The following is a 21,420-nucleotide window of genomic DNA, read 5'->3' on the forward strand; positions in this document are numbered from 1 at the left end:
AAACATCAATGAGAGAGAATCATCGATCAGCTGCCTCTTGCACCACCCCTACTGGGGATGTGCCCGCAACCAAGGTACATGCCCTTGACCGGAACCTAACCCGGGACCTTTCAGTCCGCAGGCCAATGCTCTATCCACTGAGCCAAACCGGTTTTGGCCCAAGTTCCTTTCTTTTTTTTTTTTTTTTTATATATATTTTATTGATTTTGTACAGAGAGGAAGGGAGAGAGATAGAGAGCTAGAAACATTGATGAGAGAGAGTCATCGATCAGCTGCCTCTTGCACACCCCCTGCTGGGGATGTGCCCGCAACCAAGGTACATGCCCTTGACCAGAATCGAACCCGGGTTCCTTCAGTCCCCAAGCTGACGCTCTATCCATTGAGCCAAACCGGTTTCGGCCCAAGTTCCTTTCTGATACACACACCACCCTCCTTCCCCCCAAAGGAAGGCCTGGGCACCCTGGACTGTGAACATGGCCAGAAATGTGTTCCGAAGGTGAGTGGTGGCCAGGAAGGGTGACTTCCGGTGTGGGCTTAGGGGGGACAGGGGTGAGGGGAGGCAGGGAAGAGAGGAGACAGAGAACAAGGCATTCCTCTAAGCGAGCAGAGACAGGGTCAGCTAGCCAGCCGAGGCGGAGTCCTGGTGACGCCTGCCCAGCCATGGTGGTCGCCGTCCTGGGCCCAGGGTGGCTGCACGGTCCACCTGCCCTCGTCCGAAGGCGGCTTCCCAGCAGCCCCCCGTCCCTGCACCACTATTGAGGGGGTGCGCAGAACCCCTGTCTTTGTCGTTTATAACTTTTAGGTTCCCTGGTCGTGAGAGGGCCTTGCATCGCCCACGGATCCTGGACACATCCAGACACGGAGCCTGGAAGGGACCTTCAGGCTGTGCCCCAGCCAAGGGGCAGCGTGTGCGCACAGTACAGAAACCAGGGGGCCCCAGGGGGTGGTCTGTGGTGGAGACGGTTAGCTGTCTGCAGTGCCCACTGGACCCTTCTTCCCTCAGCAACAGAGCTCTCTGAGCTTGAGCATGGCCCAGAGCCTCCCACCCAGGACGGTGCTCCCGCCTCCCTTGCAGCTAGGTTCGGCCAGGTCGCCAACTTCCTGCTAACGGGACGTGAGCCCAAGGGACACATGCAGCTTCCGAGGAAGGGACCACGCTCTCTGTTCTCTTCTCCTCATTCCCTGGCTGCAAGGTGGATCTGGCGGCAGGCACGAGTTTTCGTGAGCAACCAGGGGTAAGGTACGGGCAGGGAGCAGAATTGTTCTAAGGAGCCTGTGCCCAGACCCCAGGGACCTGCCTCCTCAGCCCTGCATGTAGAAAGAAAGAAAGAAAGAAAGAAAGAAAGAAAGAAAGAAAGAAAGAAAGAAAGAAAGAAAGAAAGAAAGAAAGAAAGAAAGGAAGGAAGGAAGGAAGGAAGGAAGGAAGGAAGGAAGGAAGGAAGGAAGGAAGGAAGAAAGAAAGAAAGAAAGAAAGAAAGAAAGAAAGAAAGAAAGAAAGAAAGAAATGTTTTTCTTTTGCTCACAGTGCCATTGGGACCTTTGTTACAGCGGCCAACCTTATCAACTCACTAATGCAGTCCACAGTGTCTCTCCGTGCAGGTCCCAGAGGGTAGCCTGGGGGAGTTTGAAGGGGGCTTCGCCTCGGCTTTGTTTTCGCCATTTTAACCGGGAATATTCTGTAGCGTGATGCTCAGTGACTCCCTACATCTACCTCTTAGGAGGAAAAGGCTGCATCGTCGGTCTCCATGGCAATGTGGGGAGTACTTGTAAACACGAAAACACTCGTACACATGCCCGGAATCACTGCTGCTCCGGCAGACTCCCCCGGCTGCCATCCAGGGTTAAGTGGATGATTTGCTCCTTCAGGGAGCGCTGGCCTCGCTCCGGGTCCCGGTAATTTATTCATCGGTGTCTCGGCTCCGTGGTCCGTGAAAACGGAGATCACCACCCCTGCTTCCTCCCCAGGCGGTTGTTGGGATTCAGCAAAGCGATGCAGACAGAGCGCGTGGCACCGCGCCTGGCACCCGACCAGCCCGCAGGCACGTTGCCTGCCGAGTCCTGATCCGTGTGCTCGGCGCCCCCAGCCCCGAGCCAGGAGGCGGCCACACACGGACCGTCCAGGAGCAGCGGGGTCAGTGCCCGAGAGGGGACCGCGGAGCCCGGGCAGTTTCGGGGACACGTGGCAAGTTCATGAGGCCAGACACAGTGGGGAGAGTATAGAGGTCCCAGGTGGGGTGGAGACACGGGCTGAGGGATGCCAGCTCGTGGGAGGATGCACAGACAAGGGTGGGGAGGGGAGGGGTCTTGGGCCCAGCCCTGGGGACCTGTGACCTGGGGGAGAGAAGGAGGAGCCAGAAAGGAGGAGGGGGCAGCAATGAGGTCCAGCAACATCCAGGCCCCGGTGCGCTGACCACCCGCCCAGCAGGTCCCTTCCAGAGCCATCTGCTTCCGAAGAGCTGGGACTGCATCCACGTCATCATCCTTCTCTCCTCTGGGGCCCTCGTCCCTTCGGCAGCCTCCTCGCCACATCCCGGCCACCAAGCACGGCAAAGTGACCTGTCGCTCTGGTGCCGAGATCCCTCCTGTGGCTCTGCGCCACGCAGTAGCATGGTGGGTGGGTACAGTCCTCACACACAATAGGTGCTTTCACGTTGGCCACATCAGCCCTTGAGTCTCACGCCCTGAGTGGGTCTGGGGCTCCCGGCCTAAGCCGCCGCGTGCTCCCCCGAGGGGGGGCTCGGTGGCGTGGCTTGGCGTCTCGGCCAACCCCTGCCAGGATGCGGGTGTCCTCAGGGAACCCCACGGAGCGGGTGCCACAGAACTGGGAGGCAGTGTTCCCTTCCGTCCTCACATCGGGCTGAGACTCAAAACAAAACTGTCAGATTTCAGAACATTTCACAGCGGCAAAAATAACTGCACTTGGGGAAAACATGCAGACACTTCTCCTCGGCATCTAGTCGCTTCCACCGCGTGCCAAAAGCTTCTGGAGTTGACAGGTTCGGTTTGCCACGCACCAACTGCGCCTACCCTACCAGCCTCGTGCCCCGTGGCCCCCGGCTCCCGGGGCCAGGGCCTCGGCACCAGAGACGCGCCGCGAACCACTCTTGTGTGGCCCTGCTGAGCGCTGATTCAAAGCCATACCCTGCCCCGGTCCGTTTGGCTCAGTGGGTAGAGAGAGCGTCGGTCTGTGGACCGAAGGGTCCCGGGTTCCGTTCTGGTCAAGGGCAAGCACCTTGGTTGTAGGCTTTTCCTCAGCACGGACCCTGGTCAGGGCTCCTGCAGGAGGGAACCCATCGATGTGTTTCTCTCCCTTCAGTTTCCTTCTGTCTTTCCCTCTCTCTTCCACTCTCTCTTTAAAAAAAAAAACCAAACACAAAATCAATGGGGAAATATCCTTGGGTGAGGATGAACAACGACATGCACAACAATATGCCCAACAACATAGACTGAGGAACAAGAACAGACCCAGAGATAAGGAGCCAGGGCTCAGACTGTCAGACCTCAGAGGGAGGGTGGGGAGAGATCAACCAAAGGACTTGTGTGCATACATATGAGCCTAACTAGTGGTCGAGGACAATAGGGGGTTGGGGGATTGGAATGGGGGGTTGAGGACAAATATGTGATACCTTAACCAATAAAGGAAATTTTTAAAAATGCCCAGAACGCACATGGCCGGGGTGCCAAACCAGCCTTGCCCCTGCTCCTGTGCGGGCACTCCCTGTGGACCATCTCACCGGAGCCTCCCAGCCTCCCAGGGAAGGCCCCCAGTTCAGAGAAGGACACCGAGGCTAAGAGAGGGGCTACCACCTTCCCTGGGCGACGCCCACCCAGCCGAAAGCACCGCCTCCCAGGCCCCTGGGCAGCCAGGTGTGGCCACGTAGTGACGTTCATTCAACGGGTGTGAGCAGGACCGTCCCCCTCCCGGAGGCGTCCTCCCCTCGCCGCACTGGATGGCAGAGCTCAACCGGTCAGCCTGGGCCCACGAGGGCAGCAGAGCCGCGGGCAGGAGCAGCCTGGGCTGCTGACCCAGAGCCGGAGCCGCCATGGGAGCTCAGCGGGCCCTCTGAGCCAGTTGGTAAAAGAGGAACCAACACACACACACACACACACACACACACACACACACCACACACACTTTGATTAAGTATCTGGCAACAGAGGGCTGTTGTCACAACTGTTTCTGGGATCAGGGCCCTACCAGGGGAGCCGTGTAGATGCCGAGGGGTTGGCCCTATCACAGGAGCTGGGCACGCGTGGACAGGAGGGCTGGAGGCAGGGCAGGCACCGGAACCCACTCGTGTCTTTCAAAGGCCCCACTGCCTGTTACCTCCCAGTGGCTTGAAGTCTGAGCTTGGTCCCTGAAGCTGGGGAGATGGCAGTGCTTAGAGGGGTGGCGGCAGAGAGATGGGGGGACATCCGGACACGGGAAGGTTTTGTGTTGAATACTCCACCTCAAAATATGTGAACTGACTTTATAGAAAGAGGCAGGGGGAGAGAAACATCCATGTGAGAGGAAACATCGATTGGCTGCTTCCTGTACTCGCCCCGGCGGAGGATCCAACCTGCAGCCTAGGATGTGCCCTGACCGGGAATCGAACCCACGGTCTTTGAGTGTATGGGACCACGCTCAGCCACCTGAGACACAGGAGGGAGGGCACCACAAGTGCGGAGAGGAGGAGGCACGGGGCCCCGAGCAACAGGGGCCGGGCTGGCACGGGATATGTGGGGCCGGAGCTCACGGAAGCACCTGCTCGGGGGGACCGACCCAGGCTCGGCTCAGGCCGTGAGGCTGAGGTGTCTGTGAGGTGGCAGGTGGGTAAACAGGTCTCAGAAGACGGTGTGGAGGCGCCCATGGGGGGATGATCAGCTTATCCTGAGAAGTAAATGCCAGGGGAGCAATGAGACCAGCTCAGAAGAAAAGGGGGCAAAGGTCTAAGGAACACCAGTATTTCCAGGCTGGTGGAAGGGGGCTCCTCCGAGAAGCCGGGGGGGGGAGCAGGCAGAGAGGAGAAGTCACATCGGGACGGGGCCCAGAGGACCCTGGGAGAGCAGCCACCTGTGTCACTGCAGACAAAGGACCCAAAGGGGCTGGACCTCCTCGGAGAGTGGCTGCTGGGCCTGCCGGATGGGGGCCGCTGAGGGAGGAGGGGGTGGAGTGTCAGGAGACAGGAGGTGCCATGGGGGGTGTTCTTTGTGGCTTTCCCTGAGACAGAGTGGGGGTACAGAGCTGGCTGGAGGTGGGGTCCAGAGAGAGGGTTTTGAGGTGGGAGGCATCAGGGCACATGGGAGCAGGGACTGAGCCCAGGGTGCAGGAGGGAGGGAGAGCTGACAGGTGACGGAGGAGGTTTTATTCCAAGTCCCTGGTGTTTTGCCATCCTGGATCTAGACCGTTTTTGTTTTGTTTTTTACTTAATATTTTTCTTAAATCATAAGTAGTCTTGCTTTTTAAACCTTGCTTTTTCTTCCAGGCAGCATTCTCAGTGAAATCACAGATGTGATGGGTTAATTTTTCTCTCTAATACACATGAAATCAAATACTCTATTATGTAACAGGTCCGTCCACGCACCTCTAAAATGGTCCCGAGATCCGGCAGGCCTGCCACGCTTCTGTAACCGGGATGGGAGGAGGCCCGAGGTGCCAGCTCTGGAGCCGGGTGGCCTGGGAGACCCCTGCCTCCCCTCTCGCCGGCAGGATGCAGTCTCCACGTCCACAGAATGGAGAAAAGCACCATCTCTCTCCAGAGTGGGTGTGGCCCGGCCAGGGGTTGAATTCCGACCCATGAACCGAGAGATCGCCAGTTCGATTCCCAGTCAGGGCACATGCCCAGGTTGTGGGCTTGATCCCTGGTAGGGGGCGTGCAGGAGGCAGCTGATCAATGGTTCCCTCTCATCAATGTTTCTATCTCTCTATCCCTCTCCCTTCCTCTCTCCCTGAAATCAATAAAAACATAAAAAAGAAAAAAAAAAGAGTGGGTGGGAAGACAGAGAGGAGTGATCCACACAGGGCCCTTAGCATAGATGCTGCTCCACACACAGCAAGATGGTCACCGTTGCTGTTTATTAATGGCCCTGCTGCCTCCTGGTGAGCCTGGGCCCGGCCCCATTTCAAGCCCTTTGCCCCGCCCACCTCCCTCCGGCCAGGCCTGCAGGGCTTGTAGAATATTCCAGAAAGGCTCGCGCTTCAGAGCCCCTGACAAACGTGAGCAGAGGAAGAGCCCACGTGTGTGCCACTCCATGGCACCCATGCCCCGGGGGCATCAGCCCTGCCAGCCCGACACAGATGCTGCCCGCATGAAGGCTGGAAACACCCATCCTGCCCATTTCTCACCATCTACTTCCTTTTTGTTAGTCCTCACCCGAGGATATTTTTTCCATTGTTTTGTTTTGTTTTGTTTTGTTTTGTTTTGTTTTGTTTTAGGAAGAGTGGAAGAGAGAGGGAAAGACAGAGAGAAACATCCATGTGAAAGAAACAAATCGATTGGTTGCCTCCAGGACCCAGGCTAGGGAGGAGCCGGCAACCAAGGTACATCCCCTTGACCAGAATCGAACCCAGGACCCTGCGGTCCACAGGCCAATGCTCTGCCCACTGACCCACACCGGCCAGGGGCTCACCATTTTTCAATTCGGTTCTCTCCGAGCTGCCAGGCTCAGCAAATAAACCTCATCACCCTTCTTTCCAGCAACTGCTTCCTGCACCGTCTCCCCGCACAGGTGGGGATCATGGCAGAGCACGTCCCAAGGCAGGCTTTCAGAGCAGGATGAAACGCCAAAGAACAGACCGTCCAACCTGCTCCCCGCCGGACAGGTGTGTAAACAGGTCCGGAAGGGCAAGGGCCTCGGGGTCATCGCCCCACAGGGACGAGGTCAGCGGCTCCGGAAACCATGTTCCTGGGGCTTTTTCCCCACAGGGAAAAACACCCTATTGCCACACAAAGGGGCCGCCCATGGCCTCGTGCCTCTCTCTTCTCTGCAAAGTCACCAACTCCGTCTGCGGACGGATGCCCGGTGGCCTGGCTGGGCGGTGGCCGTCTGCACGGAGCAGAAACCAGCCGCGTCCGGGTCAGAGCCGGGCCCGAGAGGGGCAGACACATGCCGTCCTACAGGCCCGGAGCCCTTGGCGAAGGGCGTGGCGTCCGACTGACCACAGCGGTGGCCGGGCGGGTCCCACACACTCTGCTTGGCTCCGGGACCCGCGCCAGGCCAGCGGCACCCAGGGGCCAGCTCTCACTCCAATAAGAAGAGCCTGTGATTGGCAGGAGGTCATTTGCCCCAGGACAGCTGGCTGTCCAGGGCAGGGGACACCCCCCTGGCCTCCAGGGCCTCTCTCAGGCCACGGGGCAAAGGTGAGCCCTGGCCCAGCCCTGATTAAATGACTTCAAATGCTAACCCGCCGGGTGCAAAGAGCAGAGGGGGACGTAAACATGTGTTTGGAAGGAGCACTCTCCGCTCTCGCTGGCCCTCTGCCCGCTTCCACGTTGGGCCTGGGCAGACCGTTAGAGGCAAACCTCTCACCAATTACCCAGAGCAGAACACCTCCCAGGAGACCCGCCGGTGCCAGGTGGAGCAAGAACGAAGGCCCTTTGGCAGAATATCCGCCCCGTCTCTGGAAATCCCAGGAGATGCCCACCATGTTGGCACTGGCAGTGCCCACAGCCGTGCCTGTCCCTGCTCCTCTCTGCCCCGCCCACTCCCTGCCCCAGCCATCTCTCCCCTCCCTTCAGCTCCTGAGCCAGAAGGTACCACTCCTCTACCAGCAGCCAACACTGAGCCCACCCCCCTTACCCCCTCCCACAACCCGTGCCGCGGAGGTCCAGAAAGACCAAACAGCCAGGGGAGGGTAGCCACCCCAGGCTCCGTGGGGACCTACCTCTAAGATTCAATCACCCCTTCCCCATCGCTGTCACTGCTGGGCTCTGGGCATCTCCGGCCAGGACTGGTGTCCATGGCATGCAGTGGTGCTGCGTGTTCTGGGACACGGGCTTGGCCGTGGCCGGAGGCTGCCCAGGAGAGGGAGGGCTCTAGGAATGCATCTCCCCTCCTCTCCGATCACCGTTTGCCGATCCTTAAGGAAAAGCAGGAGGAAGGACCTTTGCATGTTCTCCGGTGACCAGGCCCGGGGACGTGGGCCGCGCCGTGTCCTGGAATGATCCCACGCTGCTCTGAGCCGGGCCTTTCTGGAGCAGATTGGAAAAAAACCCAGATTGGGTGGGGGCCTTGCCAGCTGCTTGGGAAAATGTCTTTTCAGACCTTCAGGGTGTCATCGCCTTGCTTCCCTCTCATCTCCTTCAGGCTGTGGGCTGCATGGCCCTGCCCTGCCGGCTGGAGGCCGGAGGCTGGGGCCCCGGAGAAGAAGGGCCCCTTTCTCCAGGAGTTCTGCCCAGAGCAGGAGACATCCTGACAAGAGATAGCAGCGATCCTGACCCCGCATGGTGGGTGGGAGGGGGGAGGTCAAGGAAGGCTTCCTGGAGGAGGTGGCTTCTTAGGACTGAGTAGGAGTTAACCGGAAAACAAATGGGGACGGGAATCCCAGGGGGCGGGCCTTGGGATGGGAGCAAAGCTACCTGAGAGGATGCATGGCAGGGTGGGCAAGGGCAGGGCCAGCCTAGCGGGGAAGACTCGGGGGCCAGCCGGATGGGGCATCCGTGTCCCAGGAAGGAGTGCGGGCTCTATGTGGAGAGCCATGGAGAACCATGGAGTGCTTTAAGCTGGTGGTACCATAGCCTGGGTTCATCTTGAAAAGCTCACCCTGAAGGCCACCAGGCACAGGGCAGCGTGAAGGGAGGCAAGCGAGGGGGGCATGGCAGCTCGGAATACCTCATCTGTATCCAGGGCAGTACATGCCCAGCTCTCCCCACCTGGTCCCTTCTCCGGCCTCACAGTCCCTCAAGCTCACCATGATTGATTTCTCTGCCTCTGAGCCTTTGCATATGCTGTTCCTCTGCCCGCTGTGCCTTTCTTTTTGCCTTATGCCCGTAGGATGTGTGCTCAGGGCCCGCCAGAAAACCCATCCCTGTGTTCCTCCCGTTCACCTCTCTTCTGGGAAGAATTTATTGCTCCTTCCGGTGGTTCCAACAGGGGTCTGGCCGTGCCCCAAGTTTGCCAGTCCTCTGGCCAGGAGTCAACCTCCCCACCAGGCACGGGGCCCACGGAGGGCAGGGATATGCCTGGTGCCCTGTGGGTTCAGAGCCCGGAGGCAGGCAGAGCACCCACAGGGTGCGCTCTCCGGGAGGGCTGGGAGGGTGTCCTGGGAGGTCACCGTCAGTCCTGTGACCTCAGCTCCGGCTCATTCCGGAGCAGCTCAGCCCCGTGTGGGCGAGGGCAGTTGTTTACCCGGTGCCCTCGGAGTGGACAGCAGGGGCCAGCTGGGTGTGGTCACCCCTTCTCCCTACCCCTGCTGTCCAAGCAGCCCTGTGCTGAGCTCTGCCCCATGCGGTGTGAGAAACACCCTCTCCCCTGCCCCCACTTCCAGCCCGGCCACAGCAGAGCCCCGTCTGTCCTGCTCTCGCTGTCCCCAGCCGGCTGCTCGATGGAGAAGGTCCAGTGAGAGGTCCCAGCCCGAGGCACAGAGGAGCCCCTCCGACAGAAACAGGCACGGCGATGCCGCCCAGCGCCCCCGGCAGGAGAGACGCACCCCTCCCTGGGCCCTGGGGGTGCTGTCAGCACCCGCCGCCTGCCGTCCTCTGGAAGGTGACTCAGCCGACTCGGGCTCCCTCATCCAGGATCGTGCCCCTCCCAGGTGGCCCACATCCAGAGAGCCTGGTCCACATAAGGGCACAGAGGGCCAGGCCCGGTAAACGTCTGTGATTTCTGGAGGCCACACTCGGGAATTCGGCTCTGACCCGATGCCAGGTGAGCCAGAGGAGGCCGCCCCGGAGCGGGCCCGGAGCCGTAAAGGGTGGGCCTTGGACCATGGGTTCTGCCTATGGCCTTGGAGGTGTCCGTGCTAGGAAACGCTGCCAAGTGGATTTTATGGCAAACCCCAAAGAGGGAATCTCAAAACAGATGCCTCAGCGTCTGGAGCAAGCCCTTGTGACATCTGCAGTGAGACTCGGACGGCCATCACTACCCAGCTCCTGCTGTGCGGCTGGACACTGCCCAAGGTGGGCGCCTGAGCACTCAACGTCAATGGCCCTGTGGCTGGACTGCCCATCAGGACGTGGGTCCCGTCAGACTGACCAAGACTCGAGGTGAATTGGGCCCAGCGGCATTCCCTCCGAAAACGGAAGGGGTGCGTCCGAGGCTCTGCTCAAGCAGGACCCGACCCCTGACCTCCACCAGTGCCTGCCCTCAGCGTACACATGCGGCCCTTACTGCCAGCCGGTGGAGGAGGGGTCTGAGCTTGCTTGTGGGGGAGTAGCTCAGTAGGTGAGAGCAAACTGGAATGGACGGTGGCTGCTCCCAGCCCCTGGGGCTGGCCTTGCAGAGGGGGCAGGGAGGAGATTCCAAACGGGCAGGGCCCCGGCAGTCCCCCGCTTTGTGTGGGAAGAAGGGTGGCCCAGAGTGAGAGATGGACTCTGGGGCCGTGGCAATCAGCATGGCCAGCTGGCCAGGGGCCCGGATGTAGACCTGTGAGATCAGACCCGAGAAGGCCGGGTCAGAGCATGGGGATGGCGTGCACGCGGTGTGGAGGCCTGGCTATGCGTGTTCACGCCCACTGGAATGCACCTGTGAAAACAGTGGGCAACTGCCCTCGCCACCTGAGCCAGCCAAGCCTTCGTGGCACAGGAATGCACGGGCCACGTGGCAGCGTGGCGGTGGCCCTGCCCCACAGCTCCCCTTCCCAAGGCTGCTCCGGCCCATGCGTTAGGCCAGTCAGTGGTCGGCAAACTCATGAGTTCACAGAGCCAAGTATCAACAGGACAACCATTGACAATTTCTTTGGAGAGCCACATTTTTTAAACTTAAACTTCTCCTAAAGCCACTTCTTCGAAATAGACTCGCCCAGGCTGTGGTATTTTGTGGAAGAGCCACACTCCAGGGGCCAAAGAGCCGCATGTGGCTCACGAGCCGCGGTTTGCCGACCATGGCAAAAGTCCGACCTGCCCGGAACCAGGACCCCTGCTGAGGCCCCGGCACAGGGCCACTCCTAGAGGGGACCAGTCAGCCCTGTAGAAGCGCGTTAAGGACACCGGACCTCCTCCATCCGGAAACGGCAATGATGCATCTCGATGGGAACCGAGAAACAGCGTCGGTGTGGTTGGTTGCCTTTTCAGTGCACGTGGCCTCGGTCAGCACCGCCACCCGAGAGCTCACAGCGTCCGAGCACTGAAGGCCCACAGACAGGAGCAGCCACATTAAAATGCAGTCATTCCCACTGACCCACTGTGGGGGGGACCCAGGGGGGCTGTGCCTCCCAGCCCTGCATCCCAAGACTCCACTAGAGCTCCCAGCCACGGACACAGGAAGTGTCAAAGCACCACAAGCTGCGGTTGACACGGACCACCTGGGCTTCTCACAACCAGGAGGCAGCAGACGAGAAGTGGCATGTGGGGGACCCCGTTGGGCAACTCTTGGTAGCCCCCTGCCCAAGGTTGGTGGTGCAGCAGCCACGGTCTGAAAGGACACGGCGGCCTGGGGCTCAGGCCATGGGGCGGAAGTGCCAGCTGAGGCGGAGGGGACCTGGAACACGGAGCAGAGGAGGGAGAGGATGGCCGCCCTTGCAGCCCAGAGTCCCACTGCCGTGGCCGGGCTGTGGTTTGCCCACCGACCTTCCTCTCTGAGTTTCTCTAAGAGACAGGGGCCACCAGAATGGAGAAGTGCTCCCAGCACAGGGGACCTGGGCGTGCAAGGGGCCTCTGCCGTGGAGGCCACAGGGCTGCCCAGGTCCTGCAGGAGCTGTGTCTACGACAGACGGGCTCTGGCTTTCAACCCTCTTGGGGACCATGGATGGAGGCTGAGGAGAGCCACCCAAGGTCACGTCCTCTTCTGGAGGTCAGCCCCCTGCAGCGAGAGGTCAGTGTGAGATTAGGAAGGACCACCCTGGAGGCCATACCCCCCTCCCCGCCAAGCTCCCTGTGGAGGCGGCTGGGGCCTTCTTGGGGCTTCATTACCGCTCAGCTTCCCTGAGCTCTGGGCCCCCCAACCCCCTCTCCCTCCACATGTGTGGATCCTGAGCACTCCCCCTAAACTGTCAAGTTGAGTCGAGGGGTCCGACCTGCAACCCTGGGTCTCTGAACGACCCCATGGAGTCCCTGTGAGGAGCAGGGTCTGCTCTGCCCCCGGGGGAGGCCCTCGGTCGCCAGCTACACCCACCTGGCTGGCCGTGAGTCCAGGGCCTCCTACTCCAGAGCCCCTGCCTGGAGCCTGGCCCCGGAAGGAGCAGGTGCTCAGGGAGCCAGTGGTGAGTGGACGGACCGAAGAGGGGACTCCAGCCTCCGTGCCTGTGTTTTCCTGGCCTGAGCTGCCTCCGCCTCCTTCCCTGGCACCTGCCCCCTCGGCGATGAGCCTCCCTGGAGACACACCTGAGACACTGTCCTCTGGCCCCGGCACACAGGCCCATGCAGGGACCTGGCCCAGGCCTCCGCCCCCGGCCCCACACCCATTTGGGAACAGTTCCAGGGCTCTGGGGGCCTGGGGTCTGCCTCTCCCAGCAGAGTGGGGGCCCTGGGGGACAGGAGTTGTGGCAGATCCACTTGTGGGTCCTCGGGACCCAGGGCCGGGCTGGGCCGGGCATTCGGGGAAAGCCTGTGGGAAAGCCTGTTTCCCCGTCTGTGGTCAGGCAGCCTCAAGCAGCACGGCCTCCCAGGATGCCCAGCCACAGCCCGTGGCCTCCCAGTGATGGGGAGAGAAGGGGGCTCCTGCTCCGGGGTCCCAAGACATGCCTGCAGACTTGAGGAAGGCCCCGGTCACTTCCCTGGCCAAGGAATGCCACCACCCAGCCTGTGGTACAAGATGGCACCCCCAACCCCTGCCCGGCCAACCCCCAGCCCCACCCACCACGCAGCCCGCCGCTGCATGCTCTCGGCCTGACTCACGAAGCGAAAAGCAGGCTGCCTGGTGGTGGGAGCTGGGCAGCGCCTGGCCGGTTTCAGAGGAGCCTACGCATAAACACAGCCACCACTAATGAGGGCTGCGAAGAGGCTGCTCCCCCGGGACCCCCACTTCCTGCTCCTCGGCCTGGGTGTGGGAACTGGAGGATTCTGGGAACACTCTGGCCCGCCTGGCAGGCCAGGCAGTGGGGACAGGCAAGGAGGGCCTCCCCGGACCCAGAAGCAAGCCCTGGTTGACGCCTGCTGTCTGCCAAGCCCAGTGTGGGTGCAGGTGCTCCAGGCTCAGAATGGGGGGCACCTGCCCAAAGTCAGGGAGCGGGGGAGGGGGCGGAGGGAGTTGGGGGGAGGGTCCTCAGGCCAGGTGCCCTCAGACACCCACAGGCACCTGTTTGCCGGGTGTTTACAGCACTGTTTGCAGAGAGAATCGGACGGGCCTGGGGCGGAGGCTGGGGTAGCGACTGAAACCGCCATGGAGGGAGGGGCCCTTTGGATCAGAGACCACCCTTCGGAGAGGTGGTGAGTGCTCCGGCTCTGAGCTGAGGCAGGAGGCACCCTCCCCGCGGAGAGCGCCCGGAGTCCAGGCCCGGGCGGGGGCTGCCCACCCCGGGCTGCCCGCACCGGTCCCAGAGGCGATGGGAAATCAGGACGGCATGAGGACAGGACGAGGCCGCCAGGGCTCTGGGCTGGGCCACGCCCTCTCCGTGGGCTGCAGGGCCTCCCTGTCTTCGGACGCCGCAGGCCGTCAGCGGAGCCAAGCGCGGCTCCTCCTGGGACGGGATGGTGACAGTGGACAGTAGCGGGTGCTTTGTTTGTGTCTTCAGTGCTCTCACTTGGCACACACAGCGCTGGCACCCATGACAGGAACCGGAGCCGATGTTTGAAACGTCGAAGTGTTTGCGAAATCCACGGGTCTGGGGCTCTGCAGGGATCCTCTGGTTTGATTCTCACCACGTCCCCAGGGGAGGGGTTCGCTGGGCACCGACTTAAGGATGAGGAAACCGGTGAGAGGGAAGGACTTGCCCAAGCCCCGGGCCCGCTGGTTGGGTGGGGTTGGAAGTGGGCAGGCCCGCCAGTCCAGCCGCCCTCCCCTCCCACCGGGCCTGGCCCCCTCCGGCGGCGGATGGAGGCCCCGCTCCCGCCCAGCCAGCACAGAAGTGGTCATCTTGACATTGGCCGTGGATCCAAGTCAGCCCGCCCCAGCCCAGGGCTCCCCGCCTGGTGCCCTCCTCAGCCTGTGGCCACCCCAATAAAACTTCGCAGCCCCGCCCGGCGGCCCCACCTCTGGCCAGCTAAGTAACCAGAAATCCCTGGCCCGGGCATTGCTCAGACTCACCCCTCCTGGCCCCGCCGGTCCCATGGGACTCCCCTCCGGAGCCAGACTCCGGCCCGGCACCGTGGGGACCTGGCCGGGGCTGGGGAGCCGGGGGCGGGGGGACCCGGGGGGGGTCCTGGGCTAGGCCGCCAGGGCAGCCGGCAGCCCGTTGTCCTGAGATGGCCTGCTCCAGAGGGCTCACTGCAGTTACTCAATGACAATGAGGACAAGTTGTTTGCGGTGGCCACAGGCCAAGGGCTCCGACTGTGGTCGTGCCTCCAGAGACATCTGGGAAGCGGGAGTGGGGGGGGCAGGCTGCCCCAGCCCCGCCTGGGCAGCCGCATCCTCAGCGCTGGCCACTCTGCAGGGTGAGCTCTCGCTGGCCATGCCGCCCCCGCGATGCTTCTCCAGGGAATCCTGAACTCGGAAGGCTGGCATTCGAGACCCCTCCCACCCGCCCCCGCCCCCCCGTGCCCCCACCCCCACCCTCATCCTGAAGTCCAGCCGAAAACGAACTTCCCTTAGCTCACTCATCTCCCTGGGCCCGGGAGGCCCCTCCTCCGCCGGCCACCGGGTCTGGGGACCCCTGCCCAGTGCCAGTGACCTGGGCAGCGCCCCCTCCTCCCTGGTGCATCTGAGTCCCCACGAGGAGGTCTCTTCTGCTCTGAGTCCCCGGGCCCCTCTGGGAGCCTCAGCGTTCCCATCTGTAGAACAGGCACAATACCAGCGCCCAGTTTCCCAGGCGCAGCTGAGGGCTGAGGAAATGAGAGTCCATGCAGCTCCCGGCCACTCACACTGGCTGCTGCTCAGTAAACGGTGGGTTTGTTATTCTCATTGTCACTGTCCTTCTCCTATTGCTGGGGCAGCTCTCCCTGCCCCCCTCCTCCTCCTCTCCTTCCTCCTCCTCCTCCTTCTCCTCCTTTTCTTCCTTTTCCTCCTTCTCCTTCTCCTTCTCCTCCTTCTTCTCCTCCTCCTCCTCCTCCTTCTCCTTCTCTTCCTCCTCCTTCTCTTCCTCCTTCTCTTCCTTCTTCTCTTCCTCCTCCTCCTTCTCCTCCTCCTCCTCATTCTCTTCCTCCTCCTTCTCTTCCTCCTTCTCCTTCTTCTCCTCCTTCTCCTTCTCCTCCTTCTCCCCCTTCTCCTCCTTCTCCTCCTTCTTCTCCTCCTCCTCCTCCTCCTTCTCCTTCTCTTCCTCCTCCTTCTCTTCCTCCTTCTCTTCCTTCTTCTTTTCCTCCTCCTCCTCCTCCTCCTCCTCCTCCTCATTCTCTTCCTCCTCTTTCTCTTCCTCCTTCTCCTCCTCCTCCTTCTCCTACTACTCCTCCTCATCCTCATCCACCTCCCACCCCATGGACACTGTCTTCCTCTGTCTGCACCCACTGGTCTCTTCCTCTCCCACTCTCTCTGGACAATCCCACCTCCCCATGGCCTTGACCCCACCCACAGCTGTCCCCCTGGATGACCCTGGGGCCCTCAGGTCAGCATCCTGCCCTGCCGCACTCCCCTCCTCCTCCTGCCCCGCACGTGGCCGGGTGCTGGGAAATCGTTTCCACCTGCTCTTGGTACCAAACTCCGCATTATTTATGAATTCTTTGGCTGCAAACAAGAGTCTCAACGAAGTGACTTGAGCAAAGGTGAGGACTGGCATCCCGTGGAGCCTGCAGGTCGGTGGCTCCTGGGCTGGTCCTACAACCCTGGACCGCCCCTGGCGGCTCCTCCTGACCTTGGCCTCTCTGCTGCCCGATGACAGCCCCAGCTGCAGACGCCACACCTCACACAGCGATCAAAGGCAGGAGGCGGGACCACACTCCTCCTCACATCCCCTCTTCTGTCAGGGCGGACAGAGCCCTTCCCAGGAGCCCCCTCCACGTCCCCTTTGCATCTCCCTGGCCAGATCCGGCTCGTGTGGCCACACCTGGCTGCAAGGGGACCTGGGAAAGCAGTTTCCTGTCACATACCCAGAAACCTGGACGTCCCTCCCCCGTCCCGCCTCCAGCCAGCCCCCTGTCCCCCTCCCTCCCTCCAACCCTCCCTCCCAGCTCTACCCCAGGCCCCTCAGCACTCTCCCCAACCTGCCCTCCACCACACAGCAGTGATGTCTTCCACATCCAAACCTGCCCTTGACTCCCAGCTTCTCCGGGAGCCATACCAGTGCCTTCCTGTGTCCCCCAAGGCCTCCGGATCCGGCCATCTTTCCAGCCTCCCCCCACCACGTCCCTGTAACCCGCAGGCAGCAAGGACCCCCAGATCCAGGGTCTTGGGGGGAAGGATCTCAGGACAGCAGGGGAAGGCAGCCCCCCCCTACCCCCCCCCCATTACCGCCATGGCAACCAGGGCACACTGTCACTGGGATGGGCGAGGGAACTGGAGCAGCCATCCAGCTGCCCCAGCAGTCATCCTGAGGGTGGGGGCCGGGCCAGCCTTTGTCCTCTGGTGCTTCTGGCCTCACCTGCTCCCTGGGGACGGGAAAGAGGTGCAGGGGAGGCCGGCTCCTGCAGGACACCCTAGGACACCCTCCTCCGGTCGGGAATCGGCATCCTGCATCTTTCTGCCTCCTGTAAGCCGTAGTCTCTGCTCACCTTGTGGGAATGGACCCCTCCCCACACCCGTGGCCTTCGCGCCCAGCCCAGCTGGCCTGGCTCCTCCCTGTCCCCGGTGCGGCCATTCCCTCAGCGGCATCCAATTCAGGCTGCAGGTGAGGTCCTTCTTAGACCCCTGCCCCATGAGGCTCAGGCCGTGGGCCCTTCCGGGACCCCTGGAAGGGGAAGCAGGAGGGAGGGTGGACAGGGCACCGCACAGCACTGCCCCCACCCCCAGTTCAAGCTGAGACGGGGCAGGTTGGGGAGCCTGCAGAACCGGCCTTTGAGAGCTTCCTTGGGCTGTGGGAAGGAACCAGGAGCCTGGGGGCTGAGCCTTGACGCCACTTCCTTTCGCTGAGCCTCAGTTTCCCCTTTAGGAAGTGGCCACTGGGGGCACCTGGGAGACCTACAGCTTTTGCAATGCACCCTGGGGAGTAGGGTCAGTCAGAAAGAGCATCTATGGCCTGAGGCACCCTATGACAGGGTAGAAAAACCTTGTCTCACCCCCCATTCCTTGGCTATACACCCTGGCCCAACTCACTGGCCTCTGTGCCCCCAAGCCAGCGCCTGCCCAGGCAGCGAAAAAGGTTGGGGGGGCGAGGGGGGGAAGAAGCTCCCAGGCCCCTCACCATTGCCTCCCCCATCCCCTTGGGTGCACGGGCTGGCGGGGTTCCAGCCCCATGTGGTGCCCGACCGTGGGTGTGGCATGGCTGCCAGCCTCCTCGGGTGTCTCATGATTGTGTGGGCCACCGCGGACACCCAGGCCCTCGAGGCAAGCGGTGGGGGCAGCAGCCGGGGCGGAGGCGCGGCTGGGAAAGGCCCGGGTGGCAAGGCTGGGCCGGTGACAGGAGGCCCAGCGCCCGGCCGAGGACAGGACACTGTGTTTTGATTACTTCCAGTTTCCTGACCCCCACGTAGTGATTTAATGTTCCTGTTTACTCCGAGGGTTAGAACAGAAGGCGGGACGGCTAAGCTGGCCTCCTCAGCCTCCTCTGGCATCGCCCCCAAACTCCCAGCAGGGAAGTGGTTAGTGGGAGCAAACGGTCCCGGGGGACGCAGCAGGGCCTCGGGCTGGGTCGGGGACCTCAGAGGGGCTCCGGGTGGGCCTGGCACGAAGCCGGTCCTGGTGGGGGCAAAGGGCATGACCTTCCCATAGGAGCAGGGCAGGGGGGGCCCTCAGAGCCGGCTGAGGAAGCTGCCCGAGGGTGGGGCCGGAGTCGGGGTCTCCCATGCCCATCTCCTCCGGGTTAAGGGCAGATGGACCCGCGCCCCTGGGCCTGCCCCCGCTCTCCGGGGTTCACTTCGGCGGAGACCCCGGCCCCTCTCAGAGTCCCAGTCCACCTCGGGGACGGCTGGCGGCAGACCCGGGGCCCGGGGCTGGCCGGGAGGCCTCAGCAGTTCACTAGCCCGGCTCCCGCTCCTGAGACCTCCGCACACGGGGGCAGGCTGGGAAACGACTGGAAATCTCGCCTCCCGCAGCTCCCCGGATGGACGCTGTGGCTACGCATGGCCAAGGGAAGTTTGTTGCTTGTTTAAATGATAAGTAATCCCGTTGTTTCCTTGTTGTTTCAATCAACACAAGTTCATTCATTGTCAGCAACACAATTAAAATGCTGGCTTTCTGCGCAGGGGGGCCCTGTCCTCCAGGGTCTGTTCCTTTAGGCAGGGAGCATCACCAGGCCTGGGCAGGGGGAGGGGGGAGGTGACGGGAGGGAAGGAGGGAGAGGCCGCCAGGGCTGGGAGAGCCCTGAGTGAGGACCGTGGCAGTGGTGCAGAAGCCAGGGTGCACCCACAGAGACAGAGGCGGCTCCAGGCCAGGAGCACATGGCCCTGTCTGCAGCCAGGAGGCCTCAAGCCTCCAGGGGGACACAGCACCCAGATGCGCCGCATGGAGGACCCGGGGCACCCAATGTCGCCATGCGTCCTTCTCCCCCGGAAGTCACAGAGGTCAGGAGCCCGGCAGTTTAGGGTCCCCCACGGGGTTGTACTCCTCATCTGGCCGAGGGCAGAGCCCAAGCTGTGGGGAGGAAGGCCTCTGCCCAGAGTCATCCTCTCCCAGGGGGGCTCCGCGAGCCTCCAGCGTGGCCTGAGGTCCCTGGGTCTTGGGGTGGCCGAGCTGGGCGGGCCCAGGAGACCACAGCCCCAGCCCAGCCTCCATCTTCGATGTCCTGTTGGACCCAGCGTCCCCTCGCTGAGCCCGAGGACCCTCCAGGGCTCACCACCCAGGACTGTGGGGCAGCGCTGGGGTTCAGGCCCTTCACGTAGACAGAGGTCACTCCTGAACCCCTGTCCACACACATGGACCAGAATGAGGTCCTTTCTGTCTTCATCGCCCAGTGTCCACTCAGCCCTGGGGTCATTCCTGCCCCACTGCTTATGGCTGTGTGGCTTCGGGCAAGTCTCCCGACCTCTCTGAGCCTGTGTCTGCAGTGCCGAGTGTCAGGACTGAGCGGACTCCAGAAGGCTGAGGTGGGCCTTCCGGGGATGGCAGCTCTGAGGACACAGAGGCAGTAAACAACTGTGTGCCCAGGAGTCTTCACCCCTATGGGCTCAGCCACAGGAGGGCAGGTGCAGGAGAATGGACAGGCCCAGCTTGGAAACCCAGTCCTGCCATTTTCCCACTGTGTCCTCCTCTGAGACGTTGGGGAGGCTGGGAGTTGGGGGTGACAATGGGACCAGCGGGGCACCTGGCCCGTGTCAGCACATAGTAGGTGCTCAAAAAATGTCCTACGAGCCTGTCCATGAGCAGTGAAGAATCTAAAGGAACTGGACAATGTGGCCCCAGAAGTCGGAGGTCCCTGCTCCCAGCCCCTGCCCAATGCCCAACCAGGGCATGCTACCAGGCTGCCCCGTGGGCCTGGAAACTCTTGGCCGGGCTCCAGGGCGGGTGGGGAGGGGGCTGTGTGTGGCACGAAGCGGGACCGTTGAAGCCAGCTCGTTCAAAGTTGCAGGCCCGCTTTCCAGAGGGGTTGTTTAGAAGGGGAAAACATCGTCCAAATCACAGCCGAGAAAACCTGCAATTGCCAGGGACGCGGGTGGGCGGCCAAGAAGGATTGCGACACCGCGGCCCTGGGGAGCCAGCCGCTGGTGCCAAGGCCCGCAGAGCCCAGCCCGGGGCACCTTCCCGGGTCCTGACCCAGCCTCAGGCCTCGGAACCCAGGCCCCTCGCCGTGGCCGCCTGAGCCCTGCTTCGGACGGGAAGACACACGAGCAACGTGGTCACGGGACGCCCCAGTCTGCAAAGGGATTCCCCCGTGGCCTTCTGGGAGCCATGGCAGGAAGGGTCTGAGAATCCAGAAGGGGAGGAGGGAGTGGGGCAGGTCGGGGGATGGTTGGGGCAGCTCTCAGCACTGGGTCCCATAGTCAGGGCTGTGGGCCGGAAGTCTGCAGGAACGGGGAGGGGGTGGGGAGCCCCAGTTTGTGGCCACAGGGAAAGGGAGGGAAGCCACGCACTGCATTCCCGGGAAAGGGCCTGATCCCCCCGTGCCTCCTCCGCCTCTGCCCCCTCCCTGCCCACCCTCCAGCAGCCCGCCCGCCACAGGACGCCCTGGCCATCCCCTGAGCCAAGCGGGCCACGCTACAGAACCAGCCCAGCTGCAGGCCTAGGAGGGGCATGGCCTGGAGCAGGTGCCCCATCGCCAGCCAGCTCCCACCCTGTTGCCCACCAGCTCTCTGGGGTCTCCATCAAGGTCTCAGGGTTAACGGTGGTTCGGGGAACTGTCTGCTGCCCACCTACTGTGTGCCAGCCTGGGAGAACTCAGGGGGAAATAGGCAAGTGCTGAGCGAAGACCCGGGAGGGGGAGGTAACCGGGACCCCAACACCTACGGCCATCTAGCCCCGACCACTGCCCCGAGAGTTCTCATGGGCAACAGCCAGGGGCCCATAGGGGGCCGCGGTGAGGTTTAGAGAAAGGTGCCCCCTGCCCAGGTGGGGTCCGGACTAGCATCCCAGCATGCCTGCCCCGCTCCGGGGCTTCCGCTCAGCACAGCCACCCCAGGAGGAATGCCGGTCACCACGGCTGCCGATTTTAGTGCTCGCCGTGCGGGAAGGCCTTGACATCATCCCTGGAGAGCCAACCGAGTGTTTGGTTCTCATTCTTCAGAGGGGACTCTGTGGGCAGTTTGTCTCCCCAGCAGGCCCCGCATCTCCCCCCGCCCCTCACTCCCAGCACCAAGCCCGCCCCTAAGCACGTGCTCAGCAAGTGTCTGTAGAATGGTCTCTTTCAATCCAGAACAGCTCCCCGGACCCATCTTATAAAGGGGGTGGAGAGTGATGGCCCAGGGCTGGGAGTGGTGGGCTGGATAGGAACCGGGTGCCCTTGTCTCCTCTCTCTGTGGCCCTGCCTGCTCCAGGCCGCCTGGGCCACCCCCACATGTGGCCATTGCACACAGGACAGCCTCTGTGACCCCGCCTGAGTGCCCTCTCCTGCCTGGGCAGCCAGCTTCCCAGCCAGCCCTGGGCATAGGAAGAGCCTGAGCCGCTGGGGCTAAAGGCATTTTCTGCCACTGACTTGTGAGGTCCCTGCTCCTCCCTGAGCCTCGATTT

The 21,420-nt window shown here is 62.2% G+C and overlaps 1 long non-coding RNA gene across 3 annotated transcripts; it reads right to left on the bottom strand.

Moving 5' to 3' along the window:
* Positions 1–936: 936 nt before the first annotated feature.
* Positions 937–8,010, bottom strand: LOC311629318. Of its 3 annotated transcripts, none has more exons than XR_014796178.1 (3): positions 7,868–8,010; positions 4,328–4,470; positions 937–3,351 (listed from the first exon to the last, which is right to left on the bottom strand). It is a non-coding gene; the product is annotated as an uncharacterized lncRNA (long non-coding RNA). The 3 variants fall into 3 exon arrangements; XR_014796179.1 differs by having other exon boundaries at positions 4,328–4,451; positions 7,868–8,002; XR_014796180.1 differs by lacking the exon at positions 7,868–8,010 and adding an exon at positions 5,568–7,261 and having other exon boundaries at positions 4,328–4,451.
* Positions 8,011–21,420: the final 13,410 nt, after the last annotated feature.

This window comes from Pipistrellus hanaki (assembly GCF_964339955.1).
Source record: "Pipistrellus hanaki genome assembly, chromosome: 1".
Lineage (NCBI taxonomy): Eukaryota > Metazoa > Chordata > Mammalia > Chiroptera > Vespertilionidae > Pipistrellus > Pipistrellus hanaki.